The sequence below is a fragment of the Metopolophium dirhodum genome, chromosome 1 (genome assembly GCF_019925205.1).
Source record: "Metopolophium dirhodum isolate CAU chromosome 1, ASM1992520v1, whole genome shotgun sequence".
NCBI lineage: Eukaryota > Metazoa > Arthropoda > Insecta > Hemiptera > Aphididae > Metopolophium > Metopolophium dirhodum.
Window position 1 is genome coordinate 128,098,563 of NC_083560.1, and position 8,255 is coordinate 128,106,817.

Here is an 8,255-nt window from a genome sequence, read left to right on the forward strand (position 1 = left end):
TTTCTTTCATTCGTTTAAATGTAATTGAAGTTAAAATTTGTTAAGTTAAAATAAAAAATTACGTCCATATAGTTTTAGTTCATGTGATGTCTTAGTGAACATTTTGAACTTCATAATTCCCAAAAAAAACCTCTAAATTTTACATAGAGTGTCAACAATGTATAAGTAGACAATTAGGTGTTAAATTATGCTTCTAAACTTTTAAATGTATTTAAATTACAACTCAATATAAAATAGTATATAGTACCTAGTTCTAAAAGGGCTAAATTTTTAAGAGCTGGTACGAGAATATGAGATTTAGTCTTGAAACTCTTGAGTCCCTGTTCAAAGTAAACCAAAATTAAAAAAATGTGGTTCCACAGTTATTGTTTAGGTCCACTGTTAATTTATAAAAGGTTTTCTATATGGTTATGCATGGTACAGTATACCCAACATCTAAATTAGAAATTTATTTAAAATTAATTAATTAATAAATTGTTATCACTTACCTGAATGCTCATGTCTGGACCTCCGGTACTTATAGATAGGTATACTGTATATATGGCTTACCGTACATCTATTTTTACAAAGTTCATAACTGCAGAAAAAGTCAATCATGTTATAATATAGCTAAAGGTTTATACCGCTCACATATTGTGTTGTATCCATCCCACACTCTCACATACTTATAACATGGCACATTTGTGCTCAACAGATCCAAATGTCCAATAATGTGTACTAAACTTTTACATTAGTGTGAATTAACCTATCATCAAACTTAAAGGTAAAGAATATTTATCTGTTTTAACAAGAGTTCTTTTACGATATTTAAATTTTTTAAATCTCAAATGAGTTATAAAGACTTATATTTTACATACCTACTCATAATGATAATTTCATGATTAAAAATGTAAATACCTACCATAAAAATACTCTTGAGAAAACGAGGATTATGTTCTTATCTAGTTTGATAAGTAGTTGGTCAATTCATTCTTACTAAAGGTTGTTACACAAAAAGGTAAAATAAAATCCCACCCTGGACAAGATAAGAATTATAAGAAAGTTATAATCTAATATAATATTAGTTATGGTGATATTTTAATATTAAAATATATACTGCACTATGCAGTTAAAAATTCCAAGGGGGCATAACTCTTTTGTGCCCCCCCCCTTGGTAATCAGTGCCTATATGTGTGTTAACTAACTAATATTGCGCTGAATTCCAGTCAATACTATACGTTTATTCAAGTAGGTATCTTAAGTATTCAGGTAGCTAATTGAACATAATATTATGAGCAAATATCTCAAATTGTTTTGCAAGCAATGTTTGCAAAAATTTCATTAAATGTCTCACAGAGAAAAATAAATAGATATTTTTGATGTTCATAAACACCTTTAGACATAACTATATGGAAACATTTTTATTTAATTTAGTTGTTTAATATTTTACCATAGCGTAATAATATTGTATCCGTCTGTTTATGATGATGATCGTAGATGTATTTTATATAGATAATTTAGTTAGGTATCGTGTTCAACAAGATCAAGTTGTTCTGTTTTTACTGTTAGTTTCTACCTAGCCGCTGTATAAGACAGTATGAGCGGATGTCTGACATTATAGGTATATTGTACTTCTATACAGTGACTACAGAGCAGAGATGGCCAGCGATAAGAGTCATGAGCCGCACAATGTAATGAACAACATGTAAGAGCCAAGGGCCGGAAAGAAAGGTTCTCAATTATCGTAAGTAAGGTAAGATATTAAATGTAATAAAATTGTAGAATGCGAAACAATATAATATGTAACGTACAATAATGTAAAATAAAATGTTATTTGGGATAATTCATATTATATTTTAATATTAGGTAAGTAGTAAAAATGATAAACGTCTTGCGAGCCGCGGTTTGGCCACCCCTGCTATAGAGTTCCTATACTTGTCTACTGTAAGTAGGGTGTCCAGCCCGCCAGCAAAGACTAACAAATTTACATACGTATTTGAATACTTAATGGAAATTAGTAATTCTACTCTTAAAATATTTACATAAATTAAAATTGACTAGGTATAGTAATAAATAATTACATTTTCGAACGGGTAGGTAAACAAACAAAAATCTATTATGAATAATATTATTCATTGTAACTTATATAAGTAAAGGAGACTTGTTAAAACTATTAACATTTTTTTAGCAAGGCCGATCGCCTATTTCAGTCTATCTAGTAAAGAGTTTTAAGGAGGGAGGGTAATTTACCCCAGGGACTAAAATTGTGTCTAGTACGAAATTACGAAATGCTAAGTGTGGAATACGAAATTAAAAAGTGTGTAATGACTAATGGCCTGTAATAACTAGTAAATTTTTTTACAGTTTTTCTTTATTAATTGAAAAATGATTTGATGCTACATAGAGAAATAGATAGATAAGAATTTAATGTATACTAATCTATGTTATCAACATTTTGATTTTTTCTAAAGGATTTTTATTGCGCAATTCACTGTTTGTATATTATAGTTCAGTGCATATATGCTGTAAAATTATGTATTATAATCTTACCGGTATACCGACAATCGACGGACATCGTTTTATTGTGATGTTGTCTAGCTGTAGGTACTCTGTACATAAAGAAAAATAGAAATTTATTAGGTACTCTATGTTTATAGTCCATATTGATCAAATAAATGTTTGGGTGGTGTGGGGGCAAAGTCCCCCATGGTAACTCCAAGTATAATAGTTATAAAGTGTGTAGTACGAAAAAAAATATGTTTTAGCTTCTGATTAACAAACAATTAATAATTTTAAAATACTCATATCTCGCTTCAAAATTAAAATATTATAAAAAGCTCATGAGATTTCCTGGATAATTATCTTACTCTAAAATTGTATAAGAGGTCAATTGACTCTAATTTTTAAACTAACGGAGCTAGGTATACGTGTTCTGCAAAATTTCTGCAATTTGCTATATTGACAACAAATGTCGGTGTAACGTCCTTTTAAGGTTGAAGGAATACTTATTATAAATGGATTGGTGCAATGGTGCAAGCCTTAAAATATGCACACATTGTCTAATATCTATAAAGGTAACATTTTATTTGGTCCCAGATTTCGGAAAATAATTTTTTTGTTATGACAATTTATTTTTGAATTAATAATATATTATATTTTTTTTTTTATACAAGTACCTATACTTATTTTGACTATTGCCCAATAAATCAAAATCGGTAAATGTTAAACGATACAACAAATAAAAACAAAATATACGAATATAATAATTGCATAAATATAAATAATGTATGGTAGGACGTAGGTATAATAATAATACAATTATCTAAAAGCGTTACATAAAAAAAAATACCAGAACACTCGATCTTACATTAAGCATAAATACCTACCTACCTACCTACCTAATGAAAAAAAAACGTATACAAACTAGTATCTAATAAAAACTATAAATAATATATTCTTGTTTGCATAACTATAAAAACTACTAAAAGCGGTAGTAACTTAAACATACTTCCTGAAGTTCGATTGCAATTTCTAAAAAATGGTTGAATTTATAAACTTCTAGACTATGTTCATTAGGAGTCACAAAATAAATACAAATGTAATGCAATTATTTAATGAAATTTAAAAAAAAAGAGCGTTTAAAATTTAAAATTTAAATCGACTTCCTAAAATACCTAGATATTTTTTCAAAGAGTTCATACATGTATAAAAAATTAAAACCGGTATTCAAAGTATGTGTAATTTATACCTGCACCGCTTATTGGTCTAATACGTATGAACAATACGTGTTCTGCGTGCGATCCCCTTAACATATTTAGTAAGTATCATATTTCTATAAAAAATGAATTAGATTGTTTCCGTCCACACCAGTTAAGCAAAATATTATTTTGAGCAGTGCATATTATTCTATCCGCAATGATGTTTTTATGTGTTGTTTTTTTTGTAGTTTGTATCCAGGGTAAATATTTTATTATTACAAAATTCCACAGGTAGGTTAGGTACTCATTACATAAACACTTTTGGGTAATTAGTAGGTACAATTTAACACTCAAAATGCAAAACAAAATTGTATTCCTTCGGTTGCATTTTAAGATTATGCTTTCATATTATATCAAATTACATCTACATATAAAAAAAACAAGTCGACATATATTTTATATTTTATTTTTTGTTATTATTCGCCATAAAAAAACATATCAAATTTAAAATGTAATACCTATCATGTATTTGAACCGTAAAATAACCAAAATAGGCGTAATTAGGAAACATACATAATCAGTGTTGGCAAAACAATTGTACGATTAATCGACGATATGATACATGTATCGATGGTTACAGTTTATATGGTTTTTATAATTTATTTATAACTAAATATTCACGCATTTCATTAAATATACTCATTGAATTTGCCATTACTTAGGGATTAAGATAAAGTAATGATGTAATATTGATGTTAAAAATAATTAAATTTCACTATTAAAAAATAATTAGTGAGATTAATCGTATTTACGTATGATTAACATTTTAATCATTATCCACGATTGATTTCACTTATTATTTTTTCATAGTAATAAAAACATTTAAGGTAAAACATCTTAATCCGTAAGTAATGGCAAATTCAACATTAATGAAATTCATGAATATTTAGTTATAAACATTGGCGCAAATAGGGAGGCTTGGGAGGACTTAGTCCCTCCAAATGTCGGTCAAGTCCCCCCAATCTAGTAATTAGAACTAATTTTTTTATTCATAGGCAATATGGCGAGGGGGGCTTGAATCCCCCCAAAAAATGTAGTCAATTTGCGCCTATGGTTATAAATTAAATCCATATAGGTAAACTAATCTTCGGTTCATTGTAGTATTTTTTTGGCCAACACTGTATATAATATTATGATCATTTATTTTATAATACGGGCATGGATAGAAAATTAGTTTGTTTTAGAGCCTAATTTTTTAATTTTTGTGTCTGTCATCACCGATTGGGTTAATACAACGGCTTCGATTTTCCTCAACAGTAAATTACTGTTGGAGAAAATCTAATCATCAGTAACTTGTTCAATGGAAAAGTGAATCTAGTTTGTGCATTTGGGAGGTCAACATTTAAAATTCCTAAAAGTTTTCAAACGCGCAGTGAAAAACGGAAATTTTCACGCAAAATCGATTTTGATTTTTGGTGTACTCTAAAACAAATGACCGTAGTTCGTAGATACATGCAATTTTCCCTGAATGTTTGTATTAACATTTTCTATACACGGAAGTATGTTACTCTGTAACCAAAAAATCTCAAAAATATAAAAACAGATTTTTTATAGGGGTTTTATGTTCAAATTTGGGCAAAATTACCAAGAATAACGATTTTATTTTATTTTTTTGTAATTTTATAGTATTAGTTCAATATACCGGCTACCATATTAATAAATAATAACAATATAAATATAATATAAAACACCCACACTGACAACCCGTCTCCGCTCAGAATCGTTTTTCGTGTACAATGATATTATATCATTGAATTCAATAATTTTAATACCATCTATTCGACCCAAATCGTAACCTACTGTACACCAGAGAGGCATCCACTTTTTTAAATGTGTTTTTAATTGCTTTTAATGAATATAGTTTAGCGTATACCCGCACATCATCACTATTTTTACAATGTGTTTACAACTGTATACGTTAATAATTATTTAGTAAAATAGTTAGTTGGTAACGCCGTATACTATCCAAGATACTTCTAACTATTCACTAATGCGGATGTAAATTATAATATTATTAGCTTTAAAGCGTCGCCGTCATCATTAGCTACTTTTAACGTATAGACCATGCGCATGTTATCGGGAATCGACCGCGAGTTTAAGTATGCATACACATTATTTTTAAAATATATTTAAAATAAAATAAACAAAAGTTTTTGACTTGGGCAGTAAGCATACAATATGTAATATGTATTGTACTATGTATCGGAGAAATACTCAGCTCTATACGAGTCATGTAATAGGTAGTACTACATTATTATTATTTATACATTTTAAATCATGTTTCACATCATTGGTCTATGAAAGTTAACTTGTCAACTAGCGAACCAAGAATGTTCAGGTTCGTGAAAAATAAAAACTTGGTTCGCGTTCAAGTACATTTTTTAAACATCGAACGTATTTATATCGAGTTCACACAACATGAACGCGTTATCTCCCATCACTGTTTATTAAAACAAATTTCGTTAACTATGAAACATACAGGTATTCAGGGAAAATAATGCAATTTGCGTTCAAATCCAACCCTATACTAATTTCATGTTTAATAGTTCTAATTATTCAGCCTTCCAAACGCGGCCAAGCATCATATTTAAGGGGTTTTGTATAGGCAAATGTTTTAATCTATGTAACCACGATTTTTGTTTGTGTAGTGGTGTAGGTAGGTTATCTGACATATAGTAAATAATCACAATTCATAAATGTGTCGTTAGTATTTGTATTTGTATTTGTTGCTGCTAAAACAAATAATAAAATATATTATATAATAGTATATGGAAGTCATAATATGTCCACGGAAAATATTTTTGAATTAAAATAAAATAATTAAAGTTGTACATTATTTAAATATGCACATGTTTAATTTTATCAAAATTTGAACCCTAAATGTCAATAAAAATGAATATGTTTATACATTTTTGGGTTTAGAATAAAATCGTTATAAAGAATACTATGTATTACATTTCCAAGTGTTTTTAAACCGTAACCATAAAAAAAGGTGGGTAAGTAGATGTACAGTAGATTACAAGTGGGTCACTGTGATGGATGGTGTTAAATTTGAATTCAATGATATAATAATATCATTGTATAAGAAGAACAAATCTGAGCGAAAACGGTCAGTCAGCCTATGATATTACCAAGACGTATCTTTGATGATATTATTGTGAATAAAGTAATTTATAAATAATCTATTTACGTGGAGCCTTGTTTTAAATTTTCAATCCTTAATTATAAAATTTGAACATTTTAAAATTTTTGACTACAAAATAATTATTAAATTATAAATTTGATAAATTTTGTCAAAATTTGATCTTTAAATGCTTATAAAAAAAAATGTGCCTATGTATTTTTAATATTTTTAACTGCTATTAGAACGATATATCAGTAGCCTGGCTTATGTTATTTTCATGCTTTTTTACCCAACAAATAAAATGTTATTGATATTTATAAAAAAAAAACTAAAAAAATCGAAAACTGAAAATATTCGTAAACAGCCCAAAATAAGTCAAAATATTTGGAAAATTTTATGGTGTATAGAAAATGCTAATATAAACATTCAGTTAACATTTCATGTACCTACAGTAATTTGTTTTAGAGTTGCACCAAAAACCAAAATCGATTTTCTCAAAAACAGATTTTGCGTAAAAATTCCCGTTTTTCCTTAATTTTTCTTTTGTTTTTCACGTCGCGTTTGAAAACTACTGAGAAATTTTTACTTTTGACGACCCCCCCCCCCCCCCAAAGTAACAACTAGATTCACTTTCCTATCAGAAAAGTTACTGTTGAAGAAAATCCAAGCACTTTTACTGTCCTAAAAGGTGATGACAGACACAAAACATAATAAAAAAAAAACACACATCATTGTAAAATCAATACATTATCGCTTCGCTCAAAATCTAATATTTAAAAAGACAGCTGGCATATCAATTATAGCTGAGAGGTTTAATAAAATTCGAAAATCTTTGCTCTTGTCTCATAATTTGCTCCAAAGTGCACCAACCGTGTCGATTGCGAGATAATTTAAATACCTTATACAGTTATACATATATATTAATATTCACGCATCAGTATCACTAAAGGATTATGTATATATTGTATATTGTATACCTCCTCAGTACTCACTACTCAGCATTTTGTTCCAAAAGAGAATGTCTAGTTGTCGGCTTATATCTATCTCGGCAGACATCTCGACAATTTCTATAGGTAGGTACACTATCGTATTATTCCACCGCACTTGATTAATTCTTGTGAAGTAATTCATAAGATTAAGTTTTACACATGAATGATAATTTTAAAAGTTTAAACAAGCTACCAAAACTCGTCAGAAACTTAATCTCTCTCTCTCTCTCTCATTATAGTGCACAATATTATAAATTATCAATAATGTTATGCACAATAATAAGTCATGCAGTCATGCCTATATAGGTAATGAATAATTTGTAAAAAGTAATAACTTATTACTTAAAATAAATCACTAAGTAACACTTTAGTAATATACCATATACGGGTGACGGGTCTTAAAAC